Source organism: Myotis yumanensis, unplaced genomic scaffold (assembly GCF_028538775.1).
Source record: "Myotis yumanensis isolate MYYU_CA2020_CCGP unplaced genomic scaffold, mMyoYum1.0.hap1 SCAF_7, whole genome shotgun sequence".
Taxonomy (NCBI): Eukaryota; Metazoa; Chordata; class Mammalia; order Chiroptera; family Vespertilionidae; genus Myotis; species Myotis yumanensis.
The window spans coordinates 51741921-51765877 of record NW_027223758.1 but is presented as its reverse complement, the minus strand read 5'-3'; the positions used below and the strand labels follow the sequence as shown (position 1 = coordinate 51765877).

At 40.6% G+C, this 23957-nt stretch overlaps 1 protein-coding gene across 2 annotated transcripts in view; it reads right to left on the bottom strand.

Moving 5' to 3' along the window:
• ZNF407 (zinc finger protein 407) overlaps positions 1 to 23957 on the bottom strand; it is a 386314-nt gene that overhangs the window by 163721 nt on the left and 198636 nt on the right. The gene's annotated exons all lie outside the window — the stretch shown is intronic.

Here is a 23957-nt window from a genome sequence, read left to right as displayed (position 1 = left end):
TATAAGAAATATATATATCAGATAATAATATATAGTATCAAAAATAACAATATGTAGATAAGTAGATAATATAGATATGTAGTGTATGTTCACATATACATTATAATTAATAAAAATAAAATAAATTGAGGAAAACAAAATCTGAATTAAAAATTTTAAGAGATTAATTTTCATGGGAAAATTAATATATCACTATGCCATAATAGCTAAAGCTCAGAAATGGCACATGAATCCATAAACTAATATTTATGCCATATGTTCCAAAACTGAAAATAAATTTTAAAATGTTTCTTACAAAATTATCAATATTTGTAGAGCAAAAATATGAATTCTGTAAACAATTCATTCATCTCCAAATAGGTACCTCATCTTATGCTAATTAGCAGAGACATTTCTCAGAGGAAACACTGCAATCAAAGAATTTTAATACCATATAATCTTAAAAATTATCTAATCCAGCACTTATTTTACAACTGACAAAACAAAATTAAGGAATGAATCACTTTTGTTGACCCAGTAAAGGAGCCAGGCAGACTGACTTGGGTTGGGGCTCACTCATTAATCCACCAAAAATGTACAGACCATCAAATATACGGCAGGGAAATATTATGAGGTCTAGAAAGTAAATAATGAATGAATGCTTCCACAAAACCATTTAAAATTATCTAATGGCTTCCCTTCAATATGTAAACTTCTCACAGGCTCTCTAAGAACTGAGATAATCCAGGCCATGATCACCTCCGCAATGTGATCAGTCACTAACCTTTTGCTCACTATGGAGCTGAGAGCATCAACTGCCAACTCTCTGACAATGCCGATGTGATAACAGCCATTCCAACCTACTGTAAAGAACATGTGCGAGCATTTACTACATTCTCTTCCTTTTCTAGAGACAAAACTGGATCTCCTCAGCAAGAACCAATATTAGCCACTGCTACCTATCTACACCTGAAACGGACCTCACCTTTTCCCTTTGGGAATCCTGATTTGGATTAAATTGTGATGTTAATAAATTTGACTGATTCGTTTGACCATGAAATGATTATTCAAGAAACAGAAATCTTGTTTTTTATAATTTACCTTTATTGTTGAAAGTATTAGAGATGTACCTTTTTTTCTTACACATAAGACAAGACTCAGAACATTTTAATGAGTGTACTTCAGATGTGGAATAATCCTATCCTCACATAAATTGATTACCATGCCACAAGACTTTAAAAACATTATTTGCAACAGATTTGTTATAAGGCCTTGGTTATGACTTATAACCCATCCTTCAGAAAAGCAACCCTGGCTACCACATTATACTCTGTAATTTAGACAACTATGTAAGCCAAGTTCACGTCTTTCTTTGTCCTTGTCTGCTGAATAAGAATTTGACAGAGATTTCCTACTGTGAGAAAGTAAAAGAACGAAGTGATGTTTCATACTGACCTATCATTTCTGAAACTCTGCATTAGGCAGTCTCACTAAATTACAGAGTTCAGGAGATTAAATTACAAATATACAAAATTTACATAAATTTAAAAACAGGCTTTATTCTAATAATAATTCCAGATTTTGCTCCCAATTTAATTCAAGAATGTTAAAAATATCTGTTTGATACAGCTAGTTACCAACATGTGAAAACAATGGTTTATAGTATTCCTTCCCTTCAAAAGTTGTATATATTTCTTAAACTTGTTTAATTCAAGGCTAAAAATGTCAAAAACTACAACAAAAATAAAACCCATAACAAACATGTGCGAGAGTAGGTAAGTCACAGGTACACTGATGAACAGAGACCTTTTTTATGCTCAGAAAGTGCTGCTTTTTTCTCTTCTGTGACATGATCGGTACCTGTCCATTCTTCTGCTAAAGCACGTGCTTACAGTGTGGAGGGTGGGGCACACAGATCTGAGGCGCATGCACATTGACAGGTGCTGCACCCCTTCAGCCTGAAGCATGGCAGCTCCCTTCTTGACAGACTGCTCAGAATTTGGTACAGACGCCCCCCCAGGTTTCTGACAACCCGCGGCCGCCAAACATTTCAGCACAATTTCCAAATTAATGCTGAGCGTACTTTCCAACATTTTGTTCTGTGTTGTTCACTCTTGCTGATTGTGTCCTAAATAATAAACTGTGGCCTCCAGCGATTTTTCTCAGAATGTTTATGATGAGAACTCATTCATCTAAATCTGCTGGCCAGTGGAATAAAATAAATCAAGAATTTCCCAAATATAACAATATTTGTGTGCAGCAGATAATTGATGACTGCGGCTGCACTAATTAAAACCCATCTGAGTTTCATTAATCTTGGTCACCAGGACCAATTGCCATGGCCCACACCTTGTGCTAGGCCTCCTGCCCTTGCTTTTGGGTCACACTCAGGTGGGCCTGACTCCTACCCTTCCCATGATGACGTGACATATTTCTAGTTAATATGTATAAGAGACATACAACTATGCAGCCACTTAGGACATATCTCTAATTGTCAGACTCTTCATCATGAAGAGAATATAATTAAATTCTTAGTATCAGATGACACTCTTATTATAAAACATACTTGCAGCTTGTAAAAAAGAAGGAAATATGTCAATAACTGTGATTTAAATAAATATCTCCAGGACAGGCAGACGGCACAACTATGACTGAAGTACAAACACCTCCGAGGGAAAACTGTACAATCGATATTTGAGCAAAGACAGCATTTGAGTAATCAGTTCTATTAAGATATCATTGCCATGAACTGAGTTTATAACAATAATTATAAACAGCTACTAAATGTTAATTTCTCTTCAAAGTATATCTTATGGGAGGAACCCTAGTTTGTTATGCAAATCAAAGAACATCATAAATAATGCTTGGCAGACACATGGAATCTGTATCATGGGAACTGCTTTTACTGACCTCTAAATTACTATCCAGAAATACAGGTTGGATTAGAATCACTCATTCATTCAAGAAGTATTTATTGTGTGCCTAATGTGGTTCAGACACTCTCTAATCCAGGCCTTGACAACAGAGCCATGGACAAATAAACCAAGTCTCTACTGTCACCCACAGGCTTCCTAAATGGGTGCAACACTGACTGAATATTTATATGACAGGTCATGTGGGGCTAAGAGCTACGAAGGACAATCATGAAGGATGGGGGACGGAGGTGCAGTCCACTGACTTGAGTGCTCAGGGAAGACCTCTGGAGGGATGCACATGAGCAAGACCTCCAGGAACTGAAGGGATCTGCCTTTATTGGGTACAGAAACCAATGAAGAAAGTATGAATAATAAAGTTTTAGGCTCAGTCACATTTATACATTCAACAAACCCAAATTTCCACAGATTTCATATGCAAGATCCAGGTATGGGGTTCATCTACCATAGGGTGGGATATTCACATGTGGGGAGAAAAAAGGAGAGAAGAAAACTACTTGGCTAGAAAACAAAAGTATGAATTAAAAATGGTATCTTGAACATCAAGAGCTATATACTGGAGTTCCAGAAGTAACAAAGCTAAAGAGCTATGGAAAAAAAAAAAATCAAAAATGGAAATTGCGTAACAATGAAATTTATCCTTTAAAGATGAAATCAAGAGTTTGGGGTGTTTTTTAATCTTGATGTTTTGACTAAAATATTTTAAAAGTATAAATAAAATATATTTTCACCTTTAAGTAGAAGTGGCAAGATGCTACTATCTGTTATGTTAACTTTTAAAAATCTCACTAAAAAGTCTTTTAACTTCCAACAAAATAGCCACTATCAAAGAAACCATGTACCACCTCACCTGACACCTATGCTAGAGCTTCAGGTATAACTTCATTATTTTACTATAATTTTAATGTATTGTTTGATGCCCAAAAGCTTTCCTTCTGTAATGATTAGGCTCTTTAGGGACAAAAATTATATGTTAATAAAATATGCCATGAACAGTAAAAATAAAATCTGTTTTCATTGTTAGCTTATCTTATATGCACTAAATGGAAACCAACCAATGTTTTGATGTTGTACAGATTATGGATAGGTTTGCTAAATAACAGCAGGTTTCATTCTTGTTCTCCTCTTTGGAAATCAGGACTCATTTGCCCAAGAAAACATGCTAAGATTTCAGAGCACCTCATGGTCTCTGGCCCCAGCCCACCTAGTCAGGATGTTCACTGTCTAAAAAGGTGCCCAGCAGCATTTAGGGATATACTGAAGTCAAAAGAGGGTTGCCTTCCCAAGAACCACAGTATTTCTACTACTTTGCTCTCTTCTCTGCTGCAGAGGAGGAGTCTTCATGCACAAAGCCAGACCCAGGAAAGCACACTGTTCTCACTGAGACACTGGGGAAACTTTCAGATGTGCTCTTGTTTATGGCTCACAATGCATAAGAAGATAGACACTTAGACACAGACACTACGATTAGAAAAGCAAAGCACTGCCCAAAGTCATAACTGTCCCTGTAGAGATCCAATGATAGTCATGTGTGACTGCAAACCCCTATTTGCCACCTCAAAATGATGCTAAGTTTCTATTTGAGTCTTGCAAGACCATCTAATACCCGTGCACGCGTTATAGAAACGGAGGCCCAGTGTAAAGAGAATTATCAAGGTGACCCAACTTGAAAACAGCAAATATGGAAACAGAAATGAGGTCTTCTCAATTCCAGCCAGAGATCTCCCCACCCGAATATGAACAGGGCAAGGGCCAGCACTCCCTGCAGTCTGGGAATGAGAGAAGAAGAAGATGCCACCATCTTATAAAAGACTCTATGGATGTCTTTCTGATCACCACACTTTCATGACTTGGAGATATATAGTATCTATAATAATAAAAGCATAATATGCTAATTAGACTGGACGTCCTTCTGGATGAAGCTAGGGCTGCAAGGGAAACCCGAGTCTCGGGTGCCAGAGAGAAGCCAGTGCCAACAGCTGGGGGAAGGAAGGCCTACACTTGCACGAATTTCATGCATCGGGCCTCTAGTAACAATATAAACTGTTTTACCAAAATTCTTCTTCTTTACTTTATCTACTTTTCAAATTTGCTAGCTTCTACAAAAACCTGAAGCAGAGGATGCAATGTTCGTTGAAATCATTGATTAAACAGTAGAATTTGAGCAACTGTTAGTGAGACTGAGCACATCATTTTTCCTGTCATGAAACTATCTTGCCCATGAACATACGCACACCCCACCTGAACAAAGCCCCGAGGAGGTTCACCATTTTCGACACAACACCAGAAAGAGAAAGTGAAAAATTCACATTATCGAAACCAACCCACAACATTGCAGATATAGACTATTAGTCATGGAGGAAGGGTGTCCTGGTCCATGTAAGCCAGAGAAACAAGTCAAGACTGCTGTATAAAACCCACTTGTAAATGGAGATCTCAGACGACATCTCCCTATAAAATAAAAACAGCATCCTGTAGTCTCCACACTATCTGTGGGCATCACCACCTTCGAAAGTACCAGCTTTCCTGTACTTACATGGTTTCTGTATGTTAGCAGCCTCAGATACATGACCCTTCTTTCTGGCAAAACAGGTTTTATTTTCTGCAATTTTTTCTAAAAGTTTCTAAAATTTTATTGTTTTGATTTCCTTCAAAGAACTGCAAAACTTTCTAATTAAGTATCCCCTGTAAAAGACTGCTGCCTTACTTGAGTCATTAATAAACTCATTAGTACTTGACACAAGAGTCCCTGTGCACCATGACAACCCACTGGTCAGCTCTTCTCAACAGCCACAAGTGAGAACACGATGAAACCTTCTTCCTGGTTTTCAGACATGTTTCAATGAAACAGCTAAGTTGAGAAAACAACTTATATGGGTGAAAAATGCTATATGAGGTCAGGTTTATCACACTGTAATGTATATACATTTTAAAGCAAAATATTTCATTTAGAAACAAATGAACTTGTAACTAGAAAAAGATATAGCACCTCTAACTTTAAAAGTTCCTTCATCAAAAGTGTAGCTTGGGGAAAAAAATAGTCAGTGAACACATAAAAAAGCCTTATATAGGAGGGGCAAAAAGTATAATATGGAATCAAGATTCTCAATATGAGAACAGGCTTAAAAACTCTGAGAGGTGGTGGGGTTTTCTTATCTTTCATTGCATTTTATGTCATAAAAGTAACATGATGACTTTTAAATGAAAAAAGAAAACTTTCTTTTTCCTTTAGATTAAGAGGTGTCAGACTGGGAGAATCCTTTCTATGACTAGAAAACATATGGTCACACACTGCAATTTGCTAATAGCAGACATACACAGTCCACATCGCTGACTTTCTCCTTCAACCACAGGACAAAGCTGTGTTAAAAATACATGGACAACAGTGTGATGATAGTGGGAGTGGAGAGGAAAGGGTGGAGGTGAAGAGGGCATAGAGGGCATAAATGTTGATGAAAAAATTAAATTAAAAAAAATAAAAATGCAAGGGGAACATTGGCTGGGTTGCTCAGTTGGTTGCAGCATCGTCCTGTGCACCAAAAGGTTGTGGGTTTGATTCCTGTTCAGGGCACATACCTAGGTTGCAGGTTCAGTCCCCAGTTAGGGCTCCTGAGGGGGGCAACTGATCAATGTTTCTCTCTCACATTGAGTTTTCTCTCTCTAAAATCAAAAAACACATCCTCAGGTGAAGATTAAAGTAAAATTAAAAAGTGCAAGGGGAGGCCAAGGAGGTATTGTTTCTACCTGTATTTCTGCTGGCAGTTTATTCCTCATGTTTAACACAGAAAAGAAGGAATTCTTTTTAGTCTTCAGTGAAAAAAAAAAAAGCAAACCGACAGGGCTTTTCAATCTTGGTGAGCATCATGGAAACCTGGAGCCTCATGAGTTTGTAGCTTAGGGTTTTTTAACTGAAATGAAGAATACAAGGACTGCAGTTCTGAAGTGGGAAGAGGTTTTAAGCAAATACATAAAGCCAAGTAACTTCCAGCTAAAGGCTAGGAGAAAAACAAGTAGAGGCTGCTAGCAGAGGAGTGTGACGTAACTACAGATGATACTGAAGTTGTGATTTTTGTTAAACCCTGCCCCTTGATACACAATGCTCAAAGCCTTGCTCTTCAATTTTTATGCTTAAGATTGTGGGCAAAAACATCATTATTCTGTTTTGGTTTTTTTTGGTTGTTTTGCTTATCGTTTCCTACTAAAAATATAGAAATATAAGGTATAAATGAAATTTGACCTCTACTACAAAAGAAAAAAATTGGTTACTTAGTCCATGAAGCCCACAACACCCAAAAGAGAACCTGAAGAATTGTTATTAGAAAAATAGAAGCCCAGTGCATGAAAATCATGCAGGGGGCGGGGTGGGGGGATGTCCCTCAGCCCAGCCTGCACCCTCTCCAATCTGGAACCCCTTGAGGGATGTCCGACTGACCGTATAGGCCCGATCCCACTGGCAGTCGGACATCCCTCTCACAATCCAGGACTGCTGGCTCCCAACTGCTCGCCTGTCTGCCTGCCTCACTGCCCCTAACTGCTTCTGCCTGCCAGCATGATCACACCCTAACCACTCCCCAGCCAGTCTGATAGACACCTAACTGCTCCCTTGCCGGCCCGATTGCCCCTCACTGCCCTCCCCTGCCGGCCCAGTCACCCCTAACTGCCCTCCCCTGCCGGCCCGGTCACCCCTAACTGCCCTCCTCTGCTGGCCTGGTCATCCCTAACTGCCCTCCCCTGCCAGCCTGGTCACCCCTAACTGCCCTCCCCTGCCGGCCTGGTCATCCCTAACTGCCCTCCCCTGCCAGCCTGGTCACCCCTAACTGCCCTCCCCTGCAGGCCTGGTCGCCCCCCAACTGCCCTCCCCTGCAGGCCATCTTGTGGCGGCCATCTTGTATGTTGAAGTGATGGCAAATTTGCATATTACTCTTTTATTAGATAGGATTCCATTAGTACAAACTGGAAAACTATGTAAACCACTTTTGAAGACAAAACGATTTGTGTATTCTCTAAAGGTGTTCAGTATGTAAAGAGAAACTGTGTTGCTCTTTAAAAAGGTTTTAACTACTGAACAAACTCACACTTTGTAAGGAAGAGTTTATAGCTGGTATGCCTACCAACACTGTATTTGAATGGGGCTGATTCATGTTGTTTGGAATTATATATAAAATCATTGAAGATGAAGAATGTATGACCATATTCTTATGTTTTTCTAAAATTTATAAGATGGTAATAGGACTTTGAACATTCACTTCCTCCCTCTGATTTAGCATCTCTCAAAAATAATTTCTACTGATTCATGAAGTTCATTAGATAATTTCCTAAACACCGCATGTTGCATATAAGACAACCAAGTTAATATGTATTTATTCAAGGAATTATTTTACTTAGGTTTTGAGCAGCTATATTTATCAATTTCTCGACTGCTCTGGGACCTCATTTTCAAGTGTGTGAACCAATATTAATAACCCAGTATTAATAACCAATTTTTAAAAAATCAGCTTGGTAGTACAACTACTTTAAAATTAATTTCACTAATTTTATCTCTCTTCTCATATATAAATGGATTTACTTGTACTCTGATATTACTTTTTTTTTCTCATATACTTGTAAAAGGTTTCTTAATTCAAGACAACACCTTCTGGGAAGAATTAACTCAGGCTGTTTTCCTTAAATTCAATCTTTTTCTTACAAAACTTCATTGTGTATTTTAGAATTTTCTTCACACAGTTTGGAATTCACTTAAACTTCTAGTTATACTATAATTTCCTTTTATTGTTGAAAGGAATTAGAAATACAATAAAATTATAATGTTTTTCCATTTTTTGAATGTCAACAAAAACCAATCCAAAAAAATATTAAGAAATTAAGTGAGAATACAAAGTATTTTTCATGTCTTGCTACAGCAGTAAATTGTTACTATAGTGATGAAGAAAGTAAGCTCTCCCTTATTGTGTGATTAACAATCATGTTTTTATAATGCTTTTCCAAATCAAAAAGCTTTAGGAACTAGTTCCTACTCCCTCCTTACTCCTAGTTTGGAGGAAAAGGCATCTCTTAAATTATCTGGTAAATAAACCACACTGCTGGTTGATTACAGACACGTTTACAACAACATGGACCCGAGGAGTGGGGCTTGGTATCAACATCATTTCGCAGCTCTTAATTTGCTTTCACATATTAGAAATGTTAAGTTATGAGGAACAGATTTAAGGAGGATTAAAATGAAGAAAAAACCCTCTGCTCTCTCAGGGATCTCTTTTGCCCTTCTTGTTGCCTCCAAGCCTGGCCCTGAAGGCTGCAGAGCGTCCTGTTCCCTTTACTGGTATATGGGTCACAGATGGCCTGAGCCACATGCTTTCCTCGAGGATCATCAATCAGGATCACTTGGCTTTTCTTCCTCCTGCTATTCCACTTTCAAAATTCACTTTTCAATCATTAGCTATGAGCCTCTGTGCCCTCCCTCTCTTCTTGGTCTGATCTCCCTTCCATTTATTTCGGGCAGATCATCAAGGAGTAGTTTAACTTTGAATATCCTCTCTTGGCTAACTTTCAAAACTGCATCCTGGTACCAGTTCTGGCCCTTTCAGATTCCTTCTGAGCAAGGACTTGAAAAAAAGCATTTCTTTTTTTCCTCCCCACAATTTCCCATTCTGATGATTCTAAATGCAGAATTCTGTATTGTAATTTTAAACACTGGTATTTTAATAAATTTAAAAAATTTGAAGTGTGGGATTTTTTTTACTATTTCTTATAAAAGATGTTACCACTATTTAACAGATATGTACATATACGTATCTTTTTCAAGTATACGTTGAACATAATTTAACAAGTAATTCCCAAAGCCATAATGAGGTAAGTATTATGGATAAATTAGATTAAGAGGTCATTCAAAGTAATTTAGTCATTCCTCATAAATACCTGTCTGTGCTGGTGGTATGAACATATATTACATGAAGAAGAACAAGAAGTGATTTGTGCCTTAAAGAATCTCAAGTCCAGAGAAAAACTCAATCTCCAAGCAGAGGGCAGTGCCCTGTGCCCAGGACGCAGACGCACTCAGCACTTGGCAAAGGGGCCAGATCACAACAGCTTCTGAGACCAGGCCTTCAGACCTGAGAGTACTTCGAGTGTAATTATGTTAAATAAAATTTTCCTGAGACATGGCACTAATATCTATATCTTGAAAATCTTAGAAATCTTTTCCTGAACTATATTTAATTTTTAAGCTAAAGTGTATATTTAAGAAAAGAAATTGGTATATTTTCTAGGCATTAACTGAAACTTCACATTTAGGATTCAAGGTATCCTATATAATAAAGCAGTAATATGCAAATTGACCATCACTTCAAAACACAAGATGGCCACCCCCATGTGGTCAAAGATCGCTGCCACAAGATGGCCAGCAGGGGAGGGCAGTTGGGAAAGACCAGGCCTGCAGGGGCAGGCAGTTGGGGGAAACCAGGCCTGCAGGGGAGGGCAGTTGGGGGCAACCAGACATGCAGGGGAGGCCAGTTGGGGGGGACCAGGCCTGAAGGGGAGGGCAGTTAGGGGCAACCAGGCTGGCAGGGGAGGGCAGTTAGGGGCAATCAGGCTGGCAGGGGAGCAGTTAACTGTTGATCAGGCTGGCAGGGGAATGGTTAGGGGGTGAGCAGGCTGGCAGGCAGAAGCAGTTAGGGGCAATCAGGCAGGCAGGCAGGTGAGTGGTTGGGAGCCAGCAGTCCTGGATTGTGAGAGGGATCCCAGATTGGAAAGGGTGCAGGCTGGGCTGAGGGACACACCCCCCATGCATGAATTTCATGCACCGGGCCTCTAGTCTACACACACACACACACACACACACACTAGTATATAAAAGGCTAAGTGTCCATCCGACCGGTAGCTATGATGTGCACTGAGCACCAGGGTGCAGACGCCAATGCAGGATCTACCATGACGCGTATTGGCCATTAAAAAAAAACGGCACCACAGAACTGTCGCCAACGAACCAATACTCGGCTTCTCCCAAGTGGGACACAGGCCTCGCCACCACCCCAGAGAGACACCCAACCAAATCGCAGCCAATGCTGCCAAGACCCCATGGCACAAAATGCAACCCACAGCCCAGGCCAGCTCAGAAATGGTTGTTGTGGGAGCCAGGTAATGACATCACATAGCAACATCCAGTTTCCTCTTCTTAACAACTATCCTCCTTGGAGTTTCTTCAGCCCATGAACACGACTTGCTTTATAGCCAGATGCAAACATTTTACACTTTAACCAAATGTTTAAAAGAAGTAAGAAATGGTGGACCTTGAAAATGACTTCAGATTTTCTCACTGCACAGAATATAGTCAAACACTGCTACAGTTAAATATTTTACCCTTTGTTCTTCCTGTGTGATCTACAATAATAATCTGCTTTGTGTTGATATTTACTGCTGTGTTGCTGACAATTACTTGAAAAAGAATTTGGGGTGCTTCACTGGGCTGGAAAAAGTTTAGCTACATCAGAAAGCAGGTCTAATTAAGAAAGTTTATTCTATATATATAAAAGGCTAAGTTGACTCAAGCATTCATGTTACATATAAAGCTCTTGCTGGCGTCAATTGCATGCCTGTGTTTCAATCTGTCATTGTCGATAGTGAATTTGGTTGACACTTCTATTATAGAGAAAGGGTGAATAACTATATTAAAATATTTCTTCTAATTAATTTCCTTTCAATGTGCACAAATCCGTGCACCAGGACACTAGTTATAAATAAACACAAGTGGAAAACCAAGTCTTATTCCCTCGAGAAGATGCCCTTCCCCTGTGAGGTGAGACGTGAACACTCATTCATAAGTTCAGTGAATATTTATATTAAACTGTCCTAGCACAGATCAGGCAATTGAAAAAGAAAACAATCTAATGAAGACTTTGAGATTCTCTTAGCACAGTCTCATTCTCTCAGGTGCAAGTACAGGTACAAGTTTACAGAGACTGTGAATAAATCACAGTATGAAATAAAATTAGATTTCACAGTTATGTGCATATGAAGAATGTGGACAACAGAATTCCTTCACTGGGCTGCTACAGTCTGCAAACACTTCTCATTATTTCTAAACAAATAAAAAGTAAAAATGGATGGGTAAGGGAGATTTCTGATAATTTTGTTCTCAGAGACAATATCTCCTATATGAAATTAAGGGAATCAAGTTTGTATTGTGAAAATCATGCGATTTTCTTTTTTATATATTTTTTTTTATTGATTTCAGAGAGGAAAGGAGAAGGAGAGAGAGACAGAAACATCAATGATGAGAGAGAATCACTGATCAGCTGCCTCCTGCATGCCCCCTACGGGGGATTGAGTCCTCAACCCGGGCATGTTCCCTGACTAGGAATCGAACCGTGACTTCCTGGTTCACAGGTCGATGCTCAACCACTGAGCCACGCCAGCCAGGTGGAATTTTCATTTTTAATCCCACGTAATCTTAACCTAATTAATTAAATTAAAATTATCAAAAAAATAGGAATTTTAGAACTAATTTTTTTATGTATAGTTCTTTGGCTTACTTTAACTGAGGGTTAATTTCTAATGAAGATGCAGCATCAAGTACTCAAAAAGTGGCAATTAAGAGAAAATACTAAAAAAAATTTTTATAAGCACATAAGCCTGATTTACTTATTCATCAACAGGTTATTTTTCCCATATCTCTACATCCCATTTCAGCTTCATAGACAGATGAGAGAAGCATATTTACATCTATTGGACTCATGAAGAGTTAGTATTAAATTGTACAGATGAAGATAAAAAACACATATATAATAAGCAAACATTTGTCTAAATAGCTCACTCAACAGTTCAAAGTAAATGAAAATGAATCACACTAGAAATATCACTAAGGAAAAACTTCAAGGGTCAAAAAGAGGTCAGTGTTTCTCAAAAGCCATACTAATGATCTAAAGAGGAACAACACAAGTACAGGAAGAAAAGCTGCTGAAAGCACCCGTTTGAACGACACTGTTACCGCATTAAGTGTCATACAGCATTACAAGAAAGATTTAAAAGTATTAGTAAATAAGAATTTGAAAATTATGGACAAAGTATTTTTTTAACAAAAGCAAATATGAAATTATTTATTTCAAATATCAGAAAGCACATGCTATAATGTTATAATGGAGTTTTGAAGAGGCTGTATATTTATAGGCCAATACAAAGAAAATAAAATTGGTTACTAAATTCAAGTTTTTTTAATAGCCACCTGTCATTTCTAACACATTTGCTAGGGGTATAGGCAATTCAACAATGGGTAAATATTTTAAGATCTTAAAGAGATTACATTTAGTATACAACATACAGAAGAAAAATGTTAAACAACTTTTTCCAAAATCACTAATGCATCAATTTCTGAATGAAAACAACACAAAGATTAAAGAAATCTAATTCCTAAAAGATTAGACTCTAAAGCAGTGGTTCTCAAACTTCCTAATGCCGCGACCCATTAATACAGTTCCTCATGTTGTGGCGACCCCCAATTTCATTGTTACAAATTGAACATAATTAAAGCATAGTGATTAATCATAAAAACAATATGTAATTATATATGTGTTTTCCGATGGTCTTAGGTGACCCCTGTGAAAGGGTCGTTCGACCCCCAAAGGGGTCGCGACCCACAGGTTGAGAACCGCTGTTCTAAAGAATAAAAAGTATAAAATTTGCTTAGGATATGTAATACAAAACTATAATCCTGAGAGTAAAATTTCATGATTTAAAAAAAATATCCACAATTTTAAAACTGTAACCTTAGCAATGGGTACAAACTTACTTTTGAGAGAATGAAGAATTCACAGCTTCTACTGAACCTCAGATCTTACAGTAATTTGTTGGATTCTTAAATCTAAAAGTAACCTGAAAGATCGTCTATAGCTTTTTCAGTGGATTTCATCACTTAATTTCCCCAAAATCTATGCACATGGCCCAAATATATCAATGTTGCTTTAAAAAAAAAAATCTTCCATTCTTTTTTAAGCATCTAGTTTAGAAGCCTTGAAATTATTCTAAAATTAGCATCATTAGCCCTGAGCTTTCAATTCATTTCTTCATTGAGGGCCTTCTATGCACCATGTATTGCTGTGGGCACTGGGTGAACACAAATAATCAATAAATTATCCAGTTTGGTAATTATTATTTCAAGCTCCCAAAATGATGTCAACTGATCCACAACATTTCTCATAATGTAAGTCAGCTCACCTAGTAAGAGCCAGCTCTAGCGCACTATGTGGGAGAGGTGTGGGGAGAAGGATGCAAGCAGCAGGCAGGCCCTCAGGTGGGCTTGCCTGCAATGAGACAAGCAGGCTGGAGCCCAGTGCAAGGGAGGGAGGAGGGTTAGGGAGTAAGAAGGCTGGACCTCAGAAGGGAAAACAGAGACCTTATTACAACTATGAGAAATGAAGCACCAGGGCAGGGTGCTACAAAAAGGAATGATATTCTGACTTGCAATGTGTCTGTCTGCATGCTGAGGACAGATTACAGGAGGGGAAGGAGAGATCAGTCAGGAGGACCTCAGAGTAATTCAGACATGAGATGATGGTACATTTGGCCAAGAATGCTAGAAAGGAAGAGATGAGAAGTGATCAAATTCTGAATCTCATGGACAGAATGTGGAATATGATAAGTAGACATAGGTCCAGGATGAAATACCCAAGTTTAGGGCCTATGGAAACAGAGGATGAGCTTTACCCCACTGAGACAGAGCCATCTGCAAGGACAGCACGTGGGTCGGGGTTGAAGTGAAGACAAGCATTCTGCTTGGACAAGTTACGTCTGAGATGTCTATTATTTGAAGAGACCAAATCTGTAGATGGAAATAGGAATATGCATCTGAAGAGCACTCAGGGATGGAAACACACTTGAGAGTTGCCAGCCCAAGGATGCTAATTACAGCCTCAACCCTGGGTGAGATCTCCAGGAGAACAGTACAGACACAGAGGAGGCGAGGACAGAGCTAGCTACCTAGGCTGCTATCCTAACCAATGAATACATTCTTGGGAAGGTAAATGGGAAGAAGCTCAGAAACAGAAACCTGTATTTTAAGAAGCACTTGGGTAGAAACAGAGCAGAAGTTGAAATATACCTGTGTGGGTATTTAGAAAAAACAGAATTATAAGGTCAACAAACATAATCATCACCAGAGTAATCACCTAAAGAGAGAATTAATGATACTGATGACGAGTAATGAGAAAACAGCGTGGACAATCAAAGGAGATGTGGACTACCAAAAGAAACAGCTGAATTTAAAGCAATGCTCCAAGGAATTACCAAATTTAGATGTCCCTCCTTACCTAGGCTATTCTTTGGGAAAGAAAGCAAAAAATATGGGACAGAGTACATAAAGATACCTATAAAACATCAGATGTATAGCTGTATACAACCATAATGTTGAGGTAGAAGTGGTGTGTGTGTGTGTGTGTGTGTGTGTGTGTGTGTGTGTGTGTTTTGTTAATCCTCACCCAAGGATATTTTTCCATTGATTTTAGATAGAGTGGAAGGGACGGAAGGGGGAGGGGGGAGGGGGAGGGGGGAGGGGGAGGGGGAGGGGGGAGAGAGAGAGAGAAAGAAAGAGAAACACATCACTTGGCTGCCACCCACACTCACCCCAATGGCTGGGGAATGAACCTGCAAACTAGGTATGTGCCCTTGACCAAGAATCAAAACTGTGACTCTGCTGATGCTCTAACCACTGTGCCCACCGACCAGGGCAACGTAGAAGTTTTCTTTAAGTTCTTCAAACAAGAAAATTTTGAAGAAAATATTAAAATTCTATAAGGTCAAACAGAGATTTGGAGAATAATTACAAAGATACAAACATAGAAAAATGTAAGAATTACAATAAACAAGATTAAACTGAAGAACACCTTAGTAACCATAAAGTTTCTAAGAGACAAAATGAAGTGATATTTTAACTATTACACCTTAAAGCAAATTTCAAGACACAGTAGTATCTTTCCTCCAGGTATTACTCTTTCCAAGATTACTCAGGCATGGAAGGGGAAAGTGTCTAGTTAATTATTTAGTGCAAAAAGCATGTGTGAGAAGATGGCTTTACGTTTGATTTGACAACAAATAAGTTTAAAAATATAAATCTAATGCAATGCAATAAAACTGAGTGCTATGCTGTGCCCTTCTAAAGCCCGCACACACTAGCACAGATACACACGCTTTAATAATACATATCTCAGGGAAGTGCGACTGAGCCTTTAAATCTGGACACGTTCCCAAGTGTAGAATTAAAAGCTTCAGGACTGGAAAAAAGAACACAATTGTTCCCATTCATATAACATTTTACTCTTTTCATATTTTCCTCATGTACTGAGCCACACTTCTTTGAAGAAAGTAATGAGTTTCCTTAAGAAATAATTTTTAAAATTACTCCAAAAAAAATTAAAATCCCAACAAAGAAAGATTCAGTATGCTCTTCAACAAAAATGAACATTAAAATTTCTAGTGTTAAGAAGCATCTAAAACTTTCAAACTTACATTATTCTTAGCATCTTGACAAAGAACACATTTGAAGTACTAAAAGTGACTGATATCCAACTTAAATTGCTTTAATGTAACAATAACGTGCAAGATGCAAGATCTCAGCATACTAGTATTACCTGCACTGATAAATTATAGCCTCACCCCACCCAGCACTGGGTTTTTAAAAGCTCAGCCTCATGGAATGATCTATCTCCAAGGAATTTGTCTGTAACTTGTCTACACTGCTCCATTTTTCAGAATTGAAATGTACTAGCAGATGTGTGTCATGACCACCAGCACACGGTCTGCTCCTGAAAGGCAGTAAAGCACAGGAGAGGTTATACCATAGAGCTATTTCACTGAAGAAAAGGACAAAACCACTTGAGAGTAAAATGCCTGCCAACGCCCATATGCTGCCTGTGTTTTACTTGCTGACAGTTCACAGACCCCCATGTGTAACTACACACTCAAAGTCATTACTGTGGGCTCTGTCTCTGATGACATGTAAAGGGCAAGTGAAAAGAAGATGCCTTTCATTGTCTATTGTTTAACTACTATCCTCAGAAAAGCGACCTCCTCCAGAAGGGATGCTGAGTCCACTTCTGAGAAGCCTGTGGAGCAGCACCTCTCCACCTTCAGAGGTACAGGGAGTCTGTGAGATAAGCTCCGCCTGTGAGTGGACACAGGGAACTGGGCCGCAGGGGAATGAAGGCCACTGCTACATAACTTAGAGTGTGTGGCCAGTTTTCAGATAAACATCAGATGTGGCTGAATTTATCAGAGTAAAACAACAATGCCATCCCTAACTTCAGAGAAAAGTGACTCGAGAGCAGGAAAACACTTCCATGGAAAATAATGATGAACTGGGAATGGTCACAGCTGTCAGGTCCAAGGACACCGGAACCAGAAAGTAGTTCTCAAACTCCACTCTGCTTAAGAGTCCTTGGAGAACTTACTGGAAACAGGTACCATCCAGATGTCTACTCAAGAGGAGTTAGGGATGGGAGGAAGAGTTTGCCATTTCCAAGGACTGTCTCCTGTGATTCTGCTGCAATGCAAGAGCACATTTTATTAACAATGATATGACGGGCCATGAGAGGAGGGGGAGGAGATAAGAGAAAAGTCATAGTTGTAGTGTGTTAGAGCAGAAGGTGTATAAGATTACTCTGTTCTGCTACTAGAAAGAGAAGAGTGGCATGGGTCAGAATGAGCAGGTAAGGAAGACTGTCCTATATGGGACTGTGCTCAGAGATAAACCACAAGATGCTAAGAAGGGTCAGCTGAGGACAGAGAGGTGAAAGACAGGAATACTGGGCTACTTGCTAACAAAAACCATCAGACCAGAAGTTAGTGCCTCTGGAAGAAGAGACAACTCCCACTTGGGGATGAGGTCAAGTGCCCTTGACGTTGGAGTGCAGTAAATGGTTGGTGAATGCACTTGCTCAGGGGTTACTGTTGGAACAAAAGGAGATCTTGCACAGACGGGACTTCCTGGCTTATAAAGCAGAGTCTGGACCACAGCAGCAGCAGACCCCGGGGAGACTCTAGTTCAGTGGCCTGAAGAAGGAGCCGTTAGCACTGGAAAACTTTAATCAGATGGAGGCTCTAAGACAAAAGCCTGGGTGTCAACCAGCCTAGGTGAACAAATGAACAGTTCTTGAGGCAGCCCCCTGTGACTGTTCTGGGTCCCCGATAAAGAGCTGTGCCCAGCCCGTGTGGGGCTAGCAGATGATTGGTGCAAAGTGACCACCTATGAGCCAAGTGGCTCTAAGGATGTTACTTCCTCTCTTCCAGCCACATTCACCTCCAAGAAGTGAGTGATGATAACAAGATGCACCTCACAGAGCCTGATACAGTAAGGCAGCCTTGGTACTCTGAAGAAATGACAGTTACTTTTACTGTAACTGAGGCTGTTTATTCACCAAACTGGGAGAGGATGGTAAAACTATTGACGATGGCTGGACATTGAGGCACAAAATCTTCTGTCTGAGTCAGTTTCACTGGACATCAAGAAGCTACAGGCGCCCTAACCGGTTTGGCTCAGTGGATAGAGCGTCAGCCTGTGGACTCAAGGGTCCCAGGTTTGATTCCGGTCAAGGGCATGTACGTTGGTTGCAGGCACATCCCCAGTAGGAGGTGTGCAGGAGGCAGCTGATCGATGTTTCTCTCTCATCGATGTTTCTAACTCTCTATCCCTCTCCCTTCCTCCCTGTAAAAAATCAATAAAATATATTTAAAAAAAAAAAAAAAGAAGCTACAGGCAGTCAGGCCAGAGGCGGACCAGGACACAGACAGGAAACAGCAGTGCATGTGTAGGGCGAGCAGAGCTCCCTGGGACTCAGGGACATACCCAGAGCTGCCTGCAGAGGAAGGAGTGCAGACACTCGGCACTTAGCAAATAGCAGCAGAGTCCAGCCATGACACCAACAGACAGGAAAGCCCAGGGGTGGTGCTGAGCTGGCACGCCATGGATCTGCTCTGCAAACCTGAGCAAGATGGAGTCCACAGAGGGCAGCCTGGAGGAAGGGTAGCTGTGATTACAAAGATGCTGGAGGAGGGTGTGGCTGTCAGAACTGCCTACTAAATGCACAGTGAACATTTTCTTCCTCTAATTTGTAACTATTTTTTCCTTCCCTTTCAAACTTCTTTTAAAAACCCCTTATGTAATACTGGGTCCCCTGAGCTTCCAGAAACACTCATTTATTCCTAAACTAATTCCCTCCTCTGTTCTTCTGGAACAAAGGCTAAGGCCTACCAGTGGTCAGCAAACTGCAGCTCGGCAAACTGCGGCTCGCAAGCCACATGCGGCTCTTTGGCCCCTTGAATGTGGCTCTTCCACAAAATTTCGACTTCTACACATGGGCCACGAAGTTTCAATCGCACTGTACGTGTGCACCCACACATGGTATTTTGTGGTATTTTGTGGAAGAGTCACACTCAAGGGGCCAAAGAGCCACATGTGGCTCTCGAGCCGCAGTTTGCTGACCACAGGCCTAGACCCTCCATCTCCTGAAATCTTCTGGAAATCCATGTGCACCTACACTGCTGGGACATATGCAATTTGTAGCTCCACCCACATATCACTATTTTTGTGCTCACACTGCCTGTCTCATAGAATGTCACCTTCCTGACAGTGGGATCTCTATCATTTTATTTCCCAAGTGTGACTGGCACTGTACTGAGCACCAGAGTAACTGAAGAAATTTACAAATTCTGCTTCTTGCTTGAAACTACCTAAGGTCATTCTGGATACATTCTCCTGCTTCTTTTCAAAACACAAACACCGCTGCCCCATGTACTCAGCATGTTCCGTACACCACGAATTCGCGTCCTTATCCTGAACAAATAAACACTAGGTTTAAGGGAAGTCTCCCAGATGCCCCAAGCAGCTGTCCTTCCCCTACTCGCCTGCCCCGGAGACTGCTCATACTGTATCAGGGCGTGGGTCACACCAGGCCCAGCAGGACACGGAGTCATACATATTCTATCTGGACTATAAACCCACTGGGGCCAGGAACTAGTTTACCCCACAGAACACTGGTCACTGCAGTTAACGCTGGCCCTTGAGCCAAAGCAGCTCACACACTGTTTAGTGAATTGAATGGTCTTCCCTCCTAATAGAGAGAGACAGAGTGAAATGACGAAAGTCACAGAACAGATGTTCTGTATTCTGCCTGTTCTATGACATGACAAAACACGGGGAAGTTAAGAGTGAATGCACAGTCCATTCAAGGCCGTGCAGGCAGAGCTGTGAAGGTGGGTTCTGCACATACAGGGTTTATGCTGGTAGCTGTTTCCAGATCAGGAAAGGGACTTTAGCTGGAATGAGTCCCAAGCTGCCTCCCAGAGCCTTAAACATGGGGGAGGGCTGAGCTTGCTCTCTTAAGGGCTAACTAACAGCCAACAGAAGGGGCAATTCACCCCTTCTCTGCACTGACAAGAAAAAAATGTCTATAGAAGTCATCACCCCCAACTCGGCAGGGTTACTGTCCTGATTCTGAGAGCTAAAGCAGCTTTTTAAAAAGGCAGGAAATCACATTCATTCCTAGGACAAGTCAAAGCCAAAGTCATACTGGTTAACTGTCAAGTCTAGAAGGTCTCACAGTAAAAAGGCAGCTACTTGATAGGCCTGGGAGCTAAGCAATCTATTTTCACTATTCCTAATGTCTGAAAAATGTGGAGTTTTTACACATCTCCCTTAATTTTCTAGCACCCTGGTCCCATAGTCTGGCCTGAGAGAGACAAAGAGGCATGCCACCATCAAATATATGGGGATGGCTTTGTCTAGAAGTATTTGTATTCTGTCTGTTCTATGACACGCACCCTCAGGACAGGATAAGATAGAGGCCTCTGGAAGGTGGTATAGCTAATCCAGTTGGGGTTATTTCTAGATGAAATGCTGAAGCAGAAAATATGCAAGACAGTGTTGCTTCTACAGAGGTTCTCAAGGAACTCAATCCATAGGTGCTCAGGAGAGCAGGCGTATACAAGAAAAAGAGGGAGTTAGAGATGTCTTCTCCCCAAACATTCCATTTTCCCGGCATATAATAGCTAAGAAATAAAGGAATCAGGTCATGCCTGCAACTAAGTCTGTAAGAATAAAAACTGAATAAAAGTATAAATAGTTTCTAAATTATCAGGGACAATTCTGTGTGTATTGGAGAGGGAGGAGGCTGACCTAGTAGGCAAGTGAGCTACCTTACAGAGCCCCAGCTACACCGTAGGGTCAGTCAGGGATCTATGCACTGCTGCTGAGCGAGGGCAGAGAAGTATATGCTGAAGTTTGATCAACTCAGGCTAGATTTTTCAAGAAAACTCAGGTTACAACTCTAAGCGAAGTTAAATTATGTTCAGAGATCCTAAGAAATTGAAAGGCCTCATCCATGGAAATTTGAGATGTGCACAGGCAGCTGAACTGTCGGCTGTGATACCCACTCAGGTATAGAACAGGCATCTCGGTATCAAGTGTTCATAATGGAATACATCGGGCCCCACATCCTCCAACTGTTCTTGCTCAAGTCTCTCATTTTAGTGGGAGGTACCACCATCTACCCTCTGCTTATGGTACACACAGGGATATCATCCCTTGGTTCCTCTTCCCCCCATGCCCTCACCACCTAGACTAGCAAGCCCTGTCTGGCTGGCTGACAAGCACCGAAATGTTTCCCCATCTCTCTGTCCCCACTGCCACCAACCTGCCCACGTCACCATCATCTTCAGCCACAACTACGATACTAACTGCCCCTGCCAATGCCCTGCACACAGATCAGCCAGAGTGACTTTTCAAGGGCTTTCTGCTAAACTCCAGATCTAACCCACAGCTGGAAGGCACCTCCAAGATCTACCGGACCCGACCTCTGCAGCTTCTCGGGCACCTCTCCCACCACCCTCAGCTTGAGAGCGCTCCTGGAACTCTGCTGGCTGTTCTTGCCTCAGGGCCTGGCACTGGCATCTTTGTGCCCTGCAGGTCCCTGCTCGATGCCAGTGCCTGACAGAGCTGTCCTTGACAACCTGATCAGAGTGTTGTCACCCTCCATCCCCACCTTACTCATTACTTTGTTCAATTAGCGGAAATTACCTTCTCATTCATTTGCTTATCCATTTATTGACTATTTCCCCAGTGTTAGAACTTAGGCTCCTTGGAGACTATGCACCGGCCTTTCTTATTTGTAACTGTATGCTCACACTGACAGCAGTGCCTGCACATCCCTGCTGATCATGACATGGGCTAACAGAGGCAACCCTTGAGTCTGTGCTGTTCCTACCTTCTGGTTAGAAGGTGCACCATGCTGGGTTTGTTGCATGTAATCTATTCTAAGGGTTCTATTTGACTCCTAGAAATGGCTCAATGGAACTCCTAAAATAAAATTTAGTTAGTTTCCTCATGCTTCTGGTGGCTTTAAAATACCCAAATTACCCCAAGGAAACAGCAAAGGTGTGCAGAGCTGTGCTCCATGCTCACAGGCTTTAGGGGGCACTACCTCTGCGCAGGGTGGCAATTTCCCCAGGAACACTTCAAAATTTGAGGCACCCTAAGGCAAGCTTTGGAATGGTATGTTGTATTATATAAAAATTAAATATAGTTTACACAAGTTGTGAATGTCAACCCGAGGCTCTTTCTATTCCCCAGGCTATACGTTTAAGAGAATCATTCTCTTCCTCCAGCCTCATTACTTTTCTTACTTTATCTCCATTCAACCCCAATGATTCCTTTTCTAGTTCTACTTAACAAAAATGACAACATTTTTAGGTATTACTTTAAAAATACATGACAGTTTTGTGGAAAAACATATAGTCCTTATAGCAAATATGTGTGTATATATGTATATATTTACATACATCATTTATACAAATATATAACAGAACAATGTGTAAATGTGTGTGTATGTGTGTGTATGTATGTATATAAAAATACATAAATAAAGAAAAACAAATCATAAGTTGAGAAAAAGACCAATCCACTCAATGATGGTGACAGTTCATTATTAACACAGGTTCAGAAGGAGATACTAAGTAAAAGCTATGTCAACCACAAAATCTGAAATTCCACAGTTTCCCCAGGGATATTTTTCTTCCTACTACAACTTCAATGATTCCATCATACTTAAAATCTGCTTGAATAAAAATCATATTTTACACCCACAGGCAGTATGTTCCTGATTTAGATACTAAAGATATTTTTTTCTCTTCAGCTGTAACTAGAGACAATGTCAAAATCAACACAAGCTTGATCTTTTTAAAATTAAACCTGACTGCCTTACCTACCTAGGAAAAGTAAAGGACATGAACACTGTAATCAGAAATCTGGAGGTTCCTGGGAAGCTACTTCACTTCTAAGCCTCACCAGCTTCATCTAAGCCACAGGTGAGGCCACACCTGTTCTCCAGGGTGATCTAAGGCATGTGCCTGGTATACAGTAGTTTGAGTATCATCTCCCCAGGTGAAGACTCTCCAATTGCTCACGTGAGACTTATCAGGTATTCCACAGCACCTACTATACACCTGTCTACTGTAAATCTTGGTGCAAAACATGCATCCTGAATAGCTGTTTCTTGTCAGAGGCAGCCATGTGAGCACCCATGGAGAGGGGAAGGTGCCAGGGCATAGCAAGGTCCCAGTGCAGGGGTGATGCTCAGGCTAGTGGCCACACCATTCGTTCTATAAACAATTCGGCGTAACCAGTGCTGGGTTTTACCCATCCCCTTTAGGAAACAATGGTCAGAAAAGCTGCCTTCAAGATTAAGGTGGATTTCTCTCTATTATGCTCCCATACACGCTGGCATCAAACACATGATCAACCTCAACACATGATGGACGCACTTCTGTGTCTGCTGCCCGTGGTCTCAGACATCGTATTTGTCTCTACATTCCAAGCACTTCCAGGTACTGCATGTCATGCAGAATAAATGTTTGCTAACTAACTCCACTTTCAAACCTGGGACATCTGGAATAAAAGCCAAGTAGAGAAATGAGAACAGGTAGTTGAAAAGGTGAGCGTACTGGAGTATAAGCTCTTCAGTGTCCAGTGACCATGAATGTTATACTTTTCTATAACCCATGAAATTCAGC